This window comes from Lepidochelys olivacea (genome assembly GCF_965140295.1).
Source record: "Lepidochelys olivacea isolate rLepOli2 genome assembly, chromosome: 1".
Taxonomy (NCBI): Eukaryota; Metazoa; Chordata; order Testudines; family Cheloniidae; genus Lepidochelys; species Lepidochelys olivacea.
In genome coordinates, this window is record NC_140411.1 from 355,197,840 (window position 1) to 355,213,655 (window position 15,816).

The 15,816-nt window shown below is 52.8% G+C and overlaps 1 protein-coding gene across 3 annotated transcripts in view; it reads right to left on the reverse strand.

The window, feature by feature from the left end:
• The window catches only part of GOLGB1 (golgin B1), a 114,878-nt gene extending 109,634 nt beyond the window's left edge, over nt 1-5,244 (reverse strand). For all 3 annotated transcript variants that reach the window (XM_084634095.1, XM_084634094.1, XM_084634093.1), the window contains exon 1: nt 5,140-5,244. The gene's annotated coding sequence lies outside the window, so the exon portion shown is untranslated. The remainder of the gene's footprint in view (nt 1-5,139) is intronic.
• Between the last annotated feature and the right edge of the window lie 10,572 nt (nt 5,245-15,816).

A 15,816-nucleotide genomic window follows, 5' to 3' on the forward strand; every position in this document is an offset into this window, starting at 1 on the left:
AATAGGTGGATGATACAAACAGACTGAAGGAAGGAAGGAGAAGGAAGGAAGATAGGGCAACTGTGAAACAATCAAGTTACAGTTTCTTAGATTCATAGATTCCAAGGCCAAAAGGGACCATTGTGATCGTCTTGTCAGACTTCCTGCATAACACAGGCCAGAGAACTTCCCCAAAATATTTGCTAGAGCATGTGTTTTAGACAAACATCCAATTATAATTTTTAAATTGTCAGTGATGGATAATCCACTCCAACTCTTGGTAAATTGTTCCAATGGTTAATTACTCTCATCATTAAAAATTTACACCTTATTTCCAGTCTCAGTGTGTCTAGCTTCAACTTCCAGCTATAGGATCATGTTATACCATTCTCTGCTAAACTGAAGACCCCCATTATTAAATATTTGTTGCCCAAGTAGACACTTACAGACTATAAGCAAGTTACCCCTTAATCTTCTCTTTGTTAAGCTAAACAGATTGAGCTCTTTGAATCTATCACTATAAGGCATGTTTTCTAATCCTTTAAACATTTTTGTGGCTCTTCTCTAACCCCTCTCCTATATATCAACATCCTTCTTGAATTGTGGGCACCAGAACTGCACACAGCATTCCAGCAATTATGCCAGTGCCAAATACAGAGGTAAAATAACCGCTCTATACTCCTACTAAAGAGTCTCCTGTTTATGCATCTGAGGATTGCATTAGCCCTTTTGACCACAACATTGCAGTGGGAGGTCATGTTCAGTTGATTATCCACCATGACACCATAATGTTTTTCAGCCACTGCTTTCCAGGAGAGAGTCCCCCATCCTGTAAGTGTGGCCTACATTCTGTTCTTGTATCAGATATCAGAGGGCTAGCCGTGTTAGTCTGGATCTGTAAAAGCAGCAACGAGTCCTGTGGCACCTTATAGACTAACAGACGTATTGGAGCATAAGCTTATACATTTGTTAGTCTATAAGTGTAAGTGTAAATCTATAGGGTGCCACAGGACTCTTTGCCATTCTGTTCTTAGACGTACACATTTACATTTAGCTGTATTAAAACGCATATTGTTTGCTTACTTCCAGTTTTCCAAGCAAGCTAGATCGCGTTGAATCAGTCCTCTTCATTATTTACCACTCCCCTAATTTGTGTCATCTGCAAACTTTTAATCAGAGATGATTTTATGTTTTCTTCCAACTCACTGATAAAAATGTTTAAAAGCACAAGGCCAAGAACCGATCCACATGGGACCCCACTCAGAACACAACTGCTTGATAATAATTCTCCATCTACAATTACATTTTGAGACCTATCAGTTAGTCAGTTTTTAATCCATTTAACGTGTGCCATGTTAATTTTATCATTCTATTTTTTTCTAATCAAAATATTGTGCAGTATCAAGTCAAGGTTGAACAGTAGTTGCAGCTCACCATCTACCTAGCCAGTGTGATCTCATGATTGCCCTGTCAATAACATGCTCTTTTTGGGTAAGATTATGAGAAGTGATGGGAAGGTAACTCTTACATTATCTGGAGCCCTCAGATTTCCTTGACCTGCCTCAATACAAAGTCCAGCTTAGGTTCAATATTGAAACTGCACTTGTCCCACTGGCTGAAATTCTCCTCTTATGATGGGCAAAGGTTAGGTGTCCCCAATAAGCCTGCAAGGCCCATAGGTAGTCTTTGATATGTTGAAAGCTGATACCAGGGCACTGTGTGGAATCCAGTAGGATTTCAGGCTAAGAACTGATTTAACAATATGAGAGCAGATGCCTTTGAGGATTAGATTGTTGAGAAGAGTTTTTCATATTACTTCCTTCTTCCTATCAGCATCGCCTCACATCTTTTGTCCGGGTTCAACATTTCAGGCTTTATCATTTCAAAGGAAGGCAGCATGCACTTTGGGGAGGGGGGGGGGGAGAAGAGGGTAACTACATTCTTGTAAATGATAGGTGCAAAGCTGATCCCTGTGTCTGGGGTTGGTGAGTGCAGCAAATGGTGAAGGATCAGAAAAGACCCCAAAAAAATTCTTCCTCTGGAACTAAATTGTCTGAATTGCTTCTAATTAGAGCACTTGCAGCTTCAACTGAACAAACACAGCAGGAGATTTTAGTTAGATTAAATTCAACTGTACTGGAATTATAGTAATTTCAAAATGCAATTTGGCTGCTAGAAAATCTCTCTCTAAACTCTGAGGTCAAAGGTTCTCAGACTTTATCATAGAATCATAGAATATCAGGGTTGGAAGGGACCCCAGAAGGTCATCTAGTCCAACCCCCTGCTCGAAGCAGGACCAATTCCCAGTTAAATCATCCCAGCCAGGGCTTTGTCAAGCCTGACCTTAAAAACCTCTAAGGAAGGAGATTCCACCACCTCCCTACGTAACGCCTTCCAGTGTTTCACCACCCTCCTAGTGAAAAAGTTTTTTCCTAATATCCAATCTAAACCTCCCCCACTGCAACTTGAGACCATTACTCCTCGTTCTGTCATCTGCTACCATTGAGAACAGTCTAGAGCCATCCTCTTTGGAACCCCCTTTCAGGTAGTTGAAAGCAGCTATCAAATCCCCCCTCATTCTTCTCTTCTGCAGGCTAAACAATCCCAGCTCCCTCAGCCTCTCCTCATAACTCATGTGTTCCAGTCCCCTAATCATTTTTGTTGCCCTTCGCTGGACTCTCTCCAATTTATCCACATCCTTCTTGAAGTGTGGGGCCCAAAACTGGACACAGTACTCCCGATGAGGCCTCACCAATGTCGAATAGAGGGGAACGATCACGTCCCTCGATCTGCTCGCTATGCCCCTACTTATACATCCCAAAATGCCATTGGCCTTCTTGGCAACAAGGGCACACTGCTGACTCATATCCAGCTTCTCGTCCACTGTCACCCCTAGGTCCTTTTCCGCAGAACTGCTGCCTAGCCATTCGGCCCCTAGTCTGTAGCGGTGCATGGGATTCTTCCGTCCTAAGTGCAGGACCCTGCACTTATCCTTATTGAACCTCATCAGATTTCTTTTGGCCCAATCCTCCAATTTGTCTAGGTCCTTCTGTATCCTATCCCTACCCTCCAGTGTATCTACCACTCCTCCCAGTTTAGTATCAAGCAGGTACCACAGTTCAGTATCACAGTTTAGTATCATAGCAGGTACCACAGTTTAATAGACTACTTGTGACTCAACACTTCCCTTCCCATTCACGATTTTATAACATCTACAGCAATTGTTTACACAGTGACAGTAAAAAAAAGTGTGTGATTTAAAAGTGGGGTTTAGATTAGCTTTTTTCAATAAAAGCAAAAAAAATTTCCTACATTTGCTCTTCCTTTCAATCCTCATGACCTATGCCAAACTTTGGTACTCTTTCTTTCTTACTCTTTCCCCCCACACCGTTCAAACACTTTTCCTTGCTACTCAGTTCCCTTCCCCCTTGCAGACGGTCAGTTTGCGTCGCTGAAAGACGCTCCTGTTTCTTCTCCTAGGTAGCAGTGAGCCCGCGGCTCCTCCTCTCCAGCTACCTTTTTACACGCCTCCAGGCTCTTCCCTGCCGCGAAGCGAGAAGCAGCAGCGCCCCGGGATCAGGCAGCGCCCCGCGGAGGCTCAGAGAACCGGAAACACGGAGAGACGGAACAAAGGTCATTATTTCAGCAGTGACCCAAAGCTGCTTGGGGAAATGGTTCCTATTGGGCAGAGCCGCCGCCCCCCCCCCCTCGGCCGGCCGGCGGGGGCCCGGGGCAGAGCCGCCGCCCCCCCCCCCCCCTCGGCCGGCCGGCCGGCGGGGGCCCGGGGCAGAGCCGCCGCCCCCCCCCCCTCGGCCGGCCGGCCGGCGGGGGCCCGGGGCAGAGCCGCCGCCCCCCCCCCCCCTCGGCCGGCCGGCCGGCGGGGGCCCGGGGCAGAGCCGCCGCCCCCCCCCCCCCTCGGCCGGCCGGCCGGCGGGGGCCCGGGGCAGAGCCGCCCCCCCCCCCCCCGGCCGGCCGGCCGGCGGGGGCCCGGGGCAGAGCCGCCGCCCCCCCCCCCCTCGGCCGGCCGGCCGGGGCCCGGGGCAGAGCCGCCGCCCCCCCCCCCCTCGGCCGGCCGGCGGGGGCCCGGGGCAGAGCCCCCGCCCCCCCCCCCCCCTCGGCCGGCCGGCCGGCGGGGGCCCGGGGCAGAGCCCCCGCCCCCTCCCCCCCTCGGCCGGCCGGCCGGCGGGGGCCCGGGGCAGAGCCCCCGCCCCCTCCCCCCTCGGCCGGCCGGCCGGCGGGGGCCCGGGGCAGAGCCCCCGCCCCCCCCCCCCCCCTCGGCCGGCCGGCCGGCGGGGGCCCGGGGCAGAGCCCCCGCCCCCCCCCCCCCCTCGGCCGGCCGGCCGGCGGGGGCCCGGGGCAGAGCCCCCGCCCCCCCCCCCCCCCTCGGCCGGCCGGCCGGCGGGGGCCCGGGGCAGAGCCCCCGCCCCCCCCCCCCCCCTCGGCCGGCCGGCCGGCGGGGGCCCGGGGCAGAGCCCCCGCCCCCCCCCCCCCCCTCGGCCGGCCGGCCGGCGGGGGCCCGGGGCAGAGCCCCCGCCCCCCCCCCCCCCTCGGCCGGCCGGCCGGCGGGGGCCCGGGGCAGAGCCGCCGCCCCCCCCCCCCCTCGGCCGGCCGGCCGGCGGGGGCCCGGGGCAGAGCCGCCGCCCCCCCCCCCCCTCGGCCGGCCGGCCGGCGGGGGCCCGGGGCAGAGCCGCCGCCCCCCCCCCCCCCTCGGCCGGCCGGCCGGCGGGGGCCCGGGGCAGAGCCGCCGCCCCCCCCCCCCCCCTCGGCCGGCCGGCCGGCGGGGGCCCGGGGCAGAGCCGCCGCCCCCCCCCCCCTCGGCCGGCCGGCCGGCGGGGGCCCGGGGCAGAGCCGCCGCCCCCCCCCCCCCCTCGGCCGGCCGGCCGGCGGGGGCCCGGGGCAGAGCCGCCGCCCCCCCCCCCCCTCGGCCGGCCGGCCGGCGGGGGCCCGGGGCAGAGCCGCCGCCCCCCCCCCCCTCGGCCGGCCGGCCGGCGGGGGCCCGGGGCAGAGCCGCCGCCCCCCCCCCCCTCGGCCGGCCGGCCGGCGGGGACCCGGGGCAGGCTCCTCTCACTGGCGGTCCGTGCAGGCCTCGGGGCCCGCCTAAGGTCGGACTCTCTGCTCAGGGCCCCGCCCGCCCTTACCCCAAGCCCAGCCCCCGCTCACCTGCGCCGGGAGCCCGGTCTCCCCCGCGTTCACCCAACTCCGGTAGCGCCCCCGGTTCCGACCTTAGCTGCCAAGCGCCGCCCCCGGCCACATCAGCACCGGAACACACCCCAGCGACTTCCGGCTTCACCTCCCCTCCCGCCTCCGAATTGGATTAGCCGGTCACCCGCGCGGAGCGACGGACACAGCCACCTGCCAATCACAATGAGGAGTTTGAGACGTTGCTAGGGTTACAGTCACACGAGGCATGAAATCGCCAATCACAAGAGGGATTGAGGGGATCCGCCCAATAACAACACAACAGCCAATCAGCAGACATAGCTGCTTCGGTCTGACAGTCGGCCTGGCCGCGGGAGGTGCTAAGCTGCAGCCGCGGGGAGAGGGAGGTCTGTGTGGCCGGGCCCTGCCACAGGTCTCCCATCGGCTCGGAGCTGAGTGCCACTCACCACCCCTGCCCCCACGCCCCGCACCCCGGCGCAGGTGACGCTACCAACAAGCCGGTTCTGGAGCCCAGCCGCTGGCAGGGGCGGACCGCAGGCGCAGGACACCAGCCTGGTGCTGGGATCGTCGTGGTGCGGCCGGCCGACACCAGAAGGCCAAAGCAGAGTTGCTGCAGGGTGAACTGACGGTAGCCAAGTGCCAGGGGGCCCGAAAAACACCCAGACTCGTCAAGTACACACTGAAGCACAACTTGACCTAGTGCAGCTTTGCTGTTGGGAGTCAGCAGCAGCGGGTCATGCTGGCAAGCGCCGTCAACAGTCCAGTCACTCGGTTCGCGGTGAATCACCATATGGATCTTGAGGCACAAAGGCTGAGTCGTAAACACCAGACGGTTCAGTGGGCACAGACTAATTCCTTCCTTAATATCGAGCTACGTATGCATTCAGTTAGGAAAGGACTGCCATTCATCCACTGGCCTTTTTACCCACACACACTCACAAGATGTAATACTGTTGTCAGTGTCCTCTTTGGTCCCGAAAGACAACAACATAAGGCTGAAAGCCAGTCAGTGCATAGAGCCTGGCACATCTTCCAGAGAGTAAAGACAGCACTACAAACTGTTACTATTGGAAGGTTTGGGACTGCGGGGACCTCGTGGGGTCTATAGGGCTGGATTAGTGGGGAAAAAGGGAGGGACAGAGTGAATCAGTGAGGAGGCTAGAGGGGTAGCTAGTGAAGGGCAGGCTCAATAGAGGGGAGTCACCAGAGGGTTTCCCTTCATAAATTCTCAGAAATGTAGGACTGGAAGGGACCTTCAGAAGTCATCAAGTCCAGCCCCCTGCACTGAGGCAGGACCAAGTAAAACTGTCCAATCTGTTCCTAAAATACTCCAATTACATGGATTCCACAACCTCCCTAGGAAGCTTGTTCCAGTACTTAACTATCTTTATAGTTAGAAAGATTTTCCTAGTAGCGAACATAAATCTTTCTTGCTGCAGATTAAGCCAGTGATGTTCAGTGGACAACCCTTGGGCCAAATGTGGCCTGCCAAGGCTTTGTGGGTGGCCTGCCAGCTTGCCTTAAAAAATAATGTTTATAATTAAATTCATCGCCTGGGGCTAACAGCCCAAGCCCCAGCACCCAGGGCTGAAATCGAAGAAAGGGTGCCATAATACAAGTTCGGGTAGTGATCAATGGCTCAATGTCTTGGCAGCTGGTTTCAAGTGGAGTGCCCCAGGGGTTGGTGCCATTTTTTAAAGGCCAACCCTAGATTCTCACAAACAAACCAAGGAAATACAACCTAGATGGAGCTTCTATAAGGTGGGTGCAAAACTGGTTGGAAAATTGTTCCCAGAGAGTAGTTATCAGTGGTTCACAGTAATGCTGGAAGGGCATAACAAGCGGGGTCCCGCAGGGATCGGTTCTGGGTCTGGTTGTGTTCAGTATCTTCATCAATGATTTAGATAATGGCATAGAGAGTACACTTACAAAGTTTGTGGACAATACCAAGCTGGGAGGGGTTGCAAGTGCTTTGGAAGATAGGATTAATACTCAAAATGATCTGGACAAACTGGAGAAATAGTCTGAAGTAAATAGGATGAAATTCAATAAGGATAAATGCAAAGTACTCCATTTAGGAAGGAACAATCAGTTGCACACATACAAAATGGGAAATTACTGCCTAGGAAGGAGTACTGCAGAAAGGGATCTAGGGGTCATAAAGGACCACAAGCTAAATATGAGTCAACAGTGGAACGCTGTTGCAAAAAAAGCAAACATCCTTCTGGGATGTATTTGCAGGAGTATTGTAAGCAAGACACGAGAAGTAATTCTTCCACTCTACTCTGCACTGATTAGGCCCCAGCTGGAGTATTGTGTCCAGTTCTGGGCACCACATTTCAGGAAGGATGTGGACAAATTGGAGAAAGTCCAGACATGAGCAACAAAAATGATGAAAGGTCTAGAAAACATGACCTATGAGGGAAGATTGAAAAAAGTGGGTTTGTTTAGTCTGGAAAAGAGAAGACAGAGGGGACATGATATCAGTTTTCAAATATGTAAAAGGTTGTTACAAGGAGGAGGAAGAAAAATGTTTGAGAAAAACCTCTGAGGATAGGACAAGAAGCAATGCGTTTAAATTGCAGCAAGGGAGGTTTAGGTTGGACATTAGGAAAAACTTCCTAACTGTCAGGGTGGTTAAGCACTGGAATAAATTGCCTAGGACGGTTGTGGACTCTCCATCATTGGAGATTTTTAAGAGCAGGTTAGACAAACAGCTGTCAGGAATGGTCTAGATAATACTTAGTCCTGTCAGGAGTGCAGGGGTTTGAACTAGATGACCTCTTGAGGTCCCTTCCAGTTCTATGATTCTCACAACATCAGTGACTGTACAGGAAAAAGCAAAAGCTGCTTCTCTTCAGATAATGTGGATATTAGCTAAAAAGAAAAAGCCTTTCCTGGATGCCGAGCTTGTGAAGGAGTGCATGTGAAGCAAGTTCCCCTGTCTGATTCCACAGCAATGCGAAAATTGGAGGTAATTTATGCAGATTGTTTGTCAGTACTGCTTTCCAATTTACAAAATGCCAAATACATGTCTTTTGCAGTGAACGAATCAAACGACATTTTATGATGGTGAAATTTTCAAGGAAGAATGTTTGTGCTTAACAGCATTAAAAACCTATGTCACAGAAAAGGTAATTTTTGAAAAGGTAAAAGGCTTTTTTGAAAAAAAAATGGTACAGATCTTCAGAAAGTAAACTGGCTTGTTACAGATGGATGTCCCTCCATGATAGAGAAAGAGAAGGGCTTTGCTTCATGTTTGACATCGATACACCCTTCGTAAAAACACACTTCACAGCATCATTTACTAGACTGTCTTGTGTGGTAAGATGTCTGTGACTTGATTAAAAAAAAGGAATATTGTGTTAAGATTAGTGAACTACATATGCTCAACTTCTAGCTTGCAACATCATCCTTTTAAAGCTCTTTTACAAAACTTTATAGCTAATGCTACGATTTAGTCATGGAGGTCACAGAATTCGTGACTTCCAGTGACCTCCGTGACTTCAGTCTGCAGTGGTCAGGAGCTGCAGGATACCCCCACCACCTCTGGTGGCTCCCAGAGCTCCAAGCTGCCATGAGCGGCAAGGGGGTCTCCACAGCACCCGGCTGCCGCATGCAGCAAGGGGAACCCCTAGGCTCCTGGAGCTGTGGGCAGAGGGGGCTCCTGCAGCTCCCGTCTGCCATGGGTGAACCTCCAAGCTCCTGGTGGCCGCAGGCCCCTGAAGCTGTGGGTGGCAGGGGTACCCTGCAGCTCCAGGCCACTGTGGTATTCACCCAAGAGTTCTGAAGGAACTCAAAGGTGAAATTGCTCGACTGCTAACTGTAGTCTGTAATCTATCATTTAAATCAGCTTCTGTAGCAAATGACTGGAGGATAACTAATGTGATGCCAATTTTTAAAAAGGGCTCTAGAGGTGACCCCGGAAATTACAGGCTGGTAAACCTGACTTCAGTACCGGGCAAACTGGTTGAAACTGTAGTAAAGAAAAAAAAATGATCTGACACATAGATGAACATAATTTGTTAGGGAAGAGTCAACATGGTTTTTGTAAAGGGAAATCATGCCTCACCAATCTATTAGAATTCTTTGAGGGAGACAACAAGCATTTGGACAAGGGGGATCCAGTGGATATAGTGTATTTATATTTTCAGAAAGCCGGTCTCTCACCAAAGGCTCTTAAGCAAAATATGCAGTCATGGGATAAGAGGGAAGGTCCTCTCATGAATTGGTGACAGGTTACAAGATAGGAAACAAAGGGTAGGAATAAATGATCAGTTCTCAGAATGGAGAGAGGTAAATAGTGGTGTCCCCCAGGGGTCTGTACTGGGCCCAGTTCTATTCAATATATTCATAAATGATCTGGAAAAAGGGGAAAACAGTGAGGTGGCAAAATTTGCAGATGATACAAAACTACTCAAGATAGTTAAGTCCCAGGCAGACTGTAAAGTGCTACAAAAGGATCTCTCAAAACTGGGTGACTGGGCAACAAAATGGCAGATGAAATTCAGTGTTTATAAATGCAAGGTAATACACATTGGAAAACATAATCCCAACTATATATATAAAATGATGTGGTCTAAATTAGCTGTTACCAATCAAGAAAGAGATCTTGGAGTCATTGTGGATAGTTCTCTGAAAACATCCACTCAATGTGCAGCGGCAGTCAAAAAAGCAAGCAGAATGCTGGTTCAACAAGGACAAGTGCAGAGTCCTGCACTTAGGACGGAAGAATCCAATGCACCGCTACAGACTAGGGACCGAATGGCTAGGCAGCAGTTCTGCAGAAAAGGACCTAGGGGTTACAGTGGACGAGAAGCTGGATATGAGTCAGCAGTGTGCCCTTGTTGCCAAGAAGGCCAATGGCATTTTGGGCTGTATAAGTAGGGGCATTGCCTGCAGATCGAGGGAGGTGATCGTTCCCCTCTATTCCACACTGATGAGGCCTCATCTGGAGTACTGTGTCCAGTTTTGGGCCCCACACTACAAGAAGGATGTGGAAAAATTGGAAAGAGTCCAGCAGAGGGCAGCAACAAAAATGATTAGGGGACTGGAACACATGAGTTATGAGGAGAGGTTGAGGGAACTGGGGATGTTTAGTCTATGGAAGAGAAGAATGAGGGGGGATTTGATAGCTGCTTTCAACTACCTGAAAGGAGGTTCCAAAGAGGATAGATCTAGACTGTTCTCAGTGGTAGCTGATGACAGAACAAGGAGTAATGGTCTCAAGTTGCAGTGGGGGAGATTTAGGTTGGATATTAGGCAAAACTTTTTCACTAGGAGGGTGGTGAAACACTGGAATGCGTTACCTAGGAAGGTGGTGGAATCTCCTTCCTTAGAAGTTTTTAAGGTCAGGCTTGACAAAGCCCTGGCTGGGATGATTTACTTGGGGATCTGTCCTGCTTTGAGCAGGGGGTTGGACTAGATGACCTGCTGAGGTCCCTTCCAACCCTGATGTTCTATGATTCTATGAATCATTAAGAAAGGAATATATAAATCCATGGTACGCCCTCATCTTGAATACTGTGTACTGATGTGGACGCCCAATCTCAAAAAAGATATATTGGAATTGGAAAAGGTTCAGAAAAGGGCAGTGTGACGTTCCCCTGATGTTATCCGGACCGGTGATCTGCTAGGTCACTCCAATCCTTGACTCTGGGAGCCAGCCTTATACTGCTCTGCTGTGAGAAACCCCACTCCTGGGCTGTTCACACACAGCTTCTGCCATGTAAGCTGCTCCTTGGATTATGCAGCTGAATGACACTAGCCAATATCTCTGGTCCCAGACACAAGTGTAGGAACCTCCATCTTGCAGTGTCCAGTTATGCCCACTGGACACTGCAAGCTTATATGAGCTTGTCAGTTTAACAAAGAAATTGACATGTACCAGGCTTGTTATCCCAAGGGGAGTCTCTGACACGCTTCATAGAATATTAGGGTTGGAAGAGACCTTAGGAGGTCATCTAGTCCAATCCCCTGCTCAAAGCAGGACCAACACCAACTAAATCATCCCAGCCAGGGCTTTTTCAAGTCTGGCCTTAAAAACCTCTAAGGATGGAGATTCTACCACCTCCCTAGGTAACCCATTCCAGTGCTTTACCACCCTCCTAGTGAAATAGTGTTTCCTAATATCCAACCTAGACCTAGCATTGCAAACACAATTTTCTTCAAACAGTTAAATTTCACTGACAGAGACATCCAGCAGGTCAGAATAGAGGCCCCATGCTCTCTCTCCACTGGACCCAGAAACCAAATGGGTACGGGGGACAACTAATGAAAAACAGGGATTGGAGTGACAGTCACAGGTTCAAAACAAGGGTACCAGATGGGGACACCGAGCAGATGACCCCGGACAGCACCCACTGCTCCTCTAAGTTGTCTAGGGAGCCAGCGGATGCTGCCTAGTGGAACTCTGCCCGGAGGTGTGAGACCAGGGAGGAACAGAAATAGGCCCCACAGTCGCAGAGCACCCCCCTGTCCAACATCCTCCTCCTGGTGTTATAGATGGTGACTTTGGCCAGAGCCAGGAGGAGGTTGACAAGGAGGTCTCGCAAGTTCATGGGGCCATGGATAGGGTGTGCGAAAATAACAGGTGTGGGGAAAAGTGCAGCCAGAACCTCAACAAGAGGTTCTGGAGGAGTCGGAATAAGGGCTGCAACCTGGCGCATTCGAAGTAGGCGTGTGCCAGGTTCTCCCTCACGCCAAGAAAGGGGCAGGCCTCGGGTATGGGGGTGAACTGCGCCAGATACAGGCTGGTGCTCACAGCTCTGTGAAGGAGCCACCAACCGATGTCCCCGGCGGGCCGTGGGACCAAGGTGGAATAAAGGTTGGCCCACCGGGGCTCTTCGCCCTCCACAGGTGGTAAATAGTCCCACCACTTGGTGTCGGGGTAGGACGAGAGAGTGAGGAAATGCAACATGTCAAGCATGAGCGTGTATAGTTGGTCCCTGTGCACGGTTCGAAAGCGAACCTGCTGCAGGGTGCGCAGCCGGTTCGGAGTGTGGGAGTGGGGAAGCCGGGGAGGGGCTCGTGGAACAGGGGCCTGATAAAAAGTTCCAGAGGGCCCGGGGTGAAGGGTGGGTGGGGAGCGCCCTCTCACAAGGCCCGCAGCAGGAAGACCAAAAAAAGGGGCGACAAGGCAGCGCCCACCTCCTGGAGTATGCGCAGGGGGGTCAGAAGGGTGGAGAGCCCCATGCTCTGGCCAAGTGAACGGGGATCCACCCAGTCCCCCTGTCTCCGACCCTGGTGGTTTCTGCCAGGACCAGCCTCTGGTGCACCCAGGGAGACTCCACCACCTGCACACGTAGATCGGGGTTGTGTAGCTGGGGCTCCAGGAGGAGGTCCGCCCCCTCGGTTTCCACAACTGACCTGGTCACCGAAAAGAGCTTCCAGGTCTGGAGGAGGTCCTGGTAGAAGACTGGCAGCTCTGAGAGGTCTAGCGGAAGACCTCTTGGGTGAAGAAAAAAGAGCTGCCCGTCATATCGGAGCCCTCAGAGGCGGCGGAGGAAGGCGTGTGCCAACATGCTCCAGATTGGACTACCTGCACCATAAAGGAGTCTCTGCAGGGCCTGGAGGCAGAAGACATGGATCTGGCTACAAAGGCAGACCAGGCCCTGTCCTCCCTCCTCCAGGGAAAGACTCAGGATCCCTGCAGGGACCCAGTGCAGTCCTGGTCGAAAAACTTCAGGGCTGTCCTCTGGAGCATGGCCAGGATCCCCAGGGCCAGGCTCAGGGTGTTGAACCTGTGCCAGCGCATGGACAGGACTAGCTGGTTCAGCACCAGCACCCTCCCTCTCAGGGAGAGACACCGGAACAGTCTGGTCCATCTCTGCAGCCGCTCGCCCACCCTGGCCTCCAAATCCTGCCAGTTCTCCAGCAGAAAAGGATGCATGGCAGAAAGGTAAATGCCAAGATAGAGCAGTGGACCCATGCTCCACCAGATGGCTTGAAGCATGGGTGGGAGGGAGCTCGTCTGCCACCCGTCCCCGACCACCAGGCTAGAGCTGTTGATCCAGTTGACCCAGGTGGAGGAGGCCGCCAAACAAACGGCCTGACAGGCCTCCACCCGCACCAGGTTGCCTGGGTCCTGGACCATGAGGAGCACGTCATCAGTGTACACTGACAGGACCAGGCGTAACTCTGGCTCACGGAGCACCAACCCCGTCAACCTCCGACGGAGGAGACAGAGAAAGGGCTCAATCACCAGAGCATACAGCTGTCCTGACAGCAGACACCCCTGACGCATCCCTCACCCCAGTCAAGCTGGACCAGACACTCGGCAGAGGCGTACAGTGTGTGGAGAAAACCCACAAACTGGGTCCCAAAGCCGAACACCTGCAGAGTGCCCAAGAGATACCTATAGTCCACCCTGTCAAACACCTTCTCCTGATCCAAGGATAGGAGGGTGAACGACAGACCATTTGTACACCCAAGCTCCAAGAGATCCTGGACCAAGTACAGATTATCAAAGATGGTACGGCCCGGGACAGTGTAGGTCTGGTCGGGGTGGACCACATCTGCCAGCACGGACCCCAGCCACAGCAAGATGGCCTTCACTACACCAGAGCCAGTGAGGGTATAACAGGGAGAAGAGAGAGGGACGCTGCAGCCAATGGCAGGGCCACGGCAGAGGAGGCAGCTCCCACCATGGAGGGCTTAGCCTTCTGGGCGGGGCCTTTGCCCTTCTTAGTCCCCTGGCTCTTCCTGCCAGCTGGGGGGGGCTCCCCTAGAGTCGGAGGAGACAAGGGGCATGCAGTAACGGAGTCCACACCTGTGCCCACCGTCGCCGATGCCCCAGCAGGGGCGATGGCAGGCAGTTCGGCAGCAGCCGTCAAGGCGGTAGCCACAGAGAGGGGTTGGGGGGACAGGTGGAGGATGGGCAATGGGTACCACCTGATGGGACCCACTAGCTTTCCCCCCCCACCATAGTCAGTGGGGATGGGAAAAAGGAGAAGGGGGGGCGAAGGTTGACCGCTCCTCCCCGCTAGGCTGCGGGAGTGGGAGCACGGGGCACCTCTCAAGGCAGGGAAGGAGGGGTGCAGTCACCAACACTGGAGGGGAATAACCGACTCCTCCAGCTGCACCAGGGGAGGGGAGGGAACTACAGTGTCATTGGGGAGTGCAGTGAACACTGGGGTTCAACATAAAAGGGGGGGCACAAGTACCATGGGGGACATGGACACAAGGAGTCTAGCTGGGGCAGGGGAGAAGCAAACAGGCTGGGGGCAGGGCAAGCAAAGGAAAAGGACTAGCTTCAGGGGCTGGGGCAGGACAGGCAAACAAGCAAATCACCCAAGGGCAAAGGGCGGGGCAGGCAAACAAACTGAAGCTACCAGGGACCATGGCAAAAAAAGGGGAGGATGGACAGGAAGGGGTGGGCAGGGCAGGTAGTAAGGGGAAAGCAGGGGAAACTGCTGCAGGGAGACCAATGGGCAAGGCAGAGGATGGGAAAGTCCACCAGCTGAAAGCAGCAGGAGAGGTAAGGGCCAGTCCAAGGGGAGGGAGAAGGCACGTGTGCTTGTAAATGCAGTTCTCTTCTGGCTGCTGCTACAGGTTCAAGCGGTGTAAAGAGGGGCGAAGCAAGCAGCTGAGTCCCACAGTAAGGAGTGGAGGCAGATAGTAAGTGGGGGTGGTGGAGGGGGCAACAGTGGGGAGTGGTAGTGGGGGACAGATGGACTGGGGGCAGGCTCCACATCACACTCTGTCAGGGTTCCCTCCCCACTCTGAACTCTACGGTACAGATGTGGGGACCCGCATGAAAGACCCCCTAAGCTTTTTTTCACTAGCTTAGGTTAAAAACTTTCCAAGTTACAAATTCCGCCTTGTCTTTGTACAGTATGCTGCCACCACCAAGTGATTTAGACAAAGAACAGGGAAAGGACCACTTGGAGTCCTATTCCCCCAGAATATTCCCCCAAGCCCTACACCCCCTTTCCTGGGGAAGGCTTGATAATAATATCCTCACCAATTGGTACAGATGAACACAGACCCAAACCCTTGGATCTTAAGAACAATGAAAAAATCAATCAGGTTCTTAAAAGAAGAATTTTATTTAAAGAAAAGGTAAAAGAATCACCTCTGTAAAATCAGGATGGTAAATACCTTACAGGGTAATCAGATTCAAAACATAGAGAATCCCTCTAGGTAAAACCTTAAGTTACAAAAAGACACAAAAACAGGACTACACATTCCCTCCAGCACAGTGAATTTCACAAGCCAAAAACAAAAGAAAATCAAATGCATTTTCTGGCTAGATTACTTACTAACTCTATAGGAGTTGAATTGCTTGTTTCCTTGATCAGTCCCCAGGCAGAGGCATCACACAGACAGACAAAACCTCCCCCCCACGCCCCAGATTTGAAAGTATCTTGTCCCCCCATTGGTCATTTCTTGGTCAGGTGCCAGCCAGGTTACCTGAGCTTCTTAACCCTTTACAGGTAAGAGGATTTTATAGTACTGTGTCAGAGCTTCTTAACCCCTTCCCTTTATATTTATGACATACCCTGTCATAAATTTAAAGGGAAGGGTAAATCCCTTTAAAATCCCTCCTGGCCAGAGGAAAAACCCTTTCACCTGTAAAGGGTTAAGAAGCTAGGATAACCTCGCTGGCACCTGACCACAATGACCAATGAGGAGACAAGATACTTTCAAAGCTGGAGGGGGGGGAAAACAAAGGGT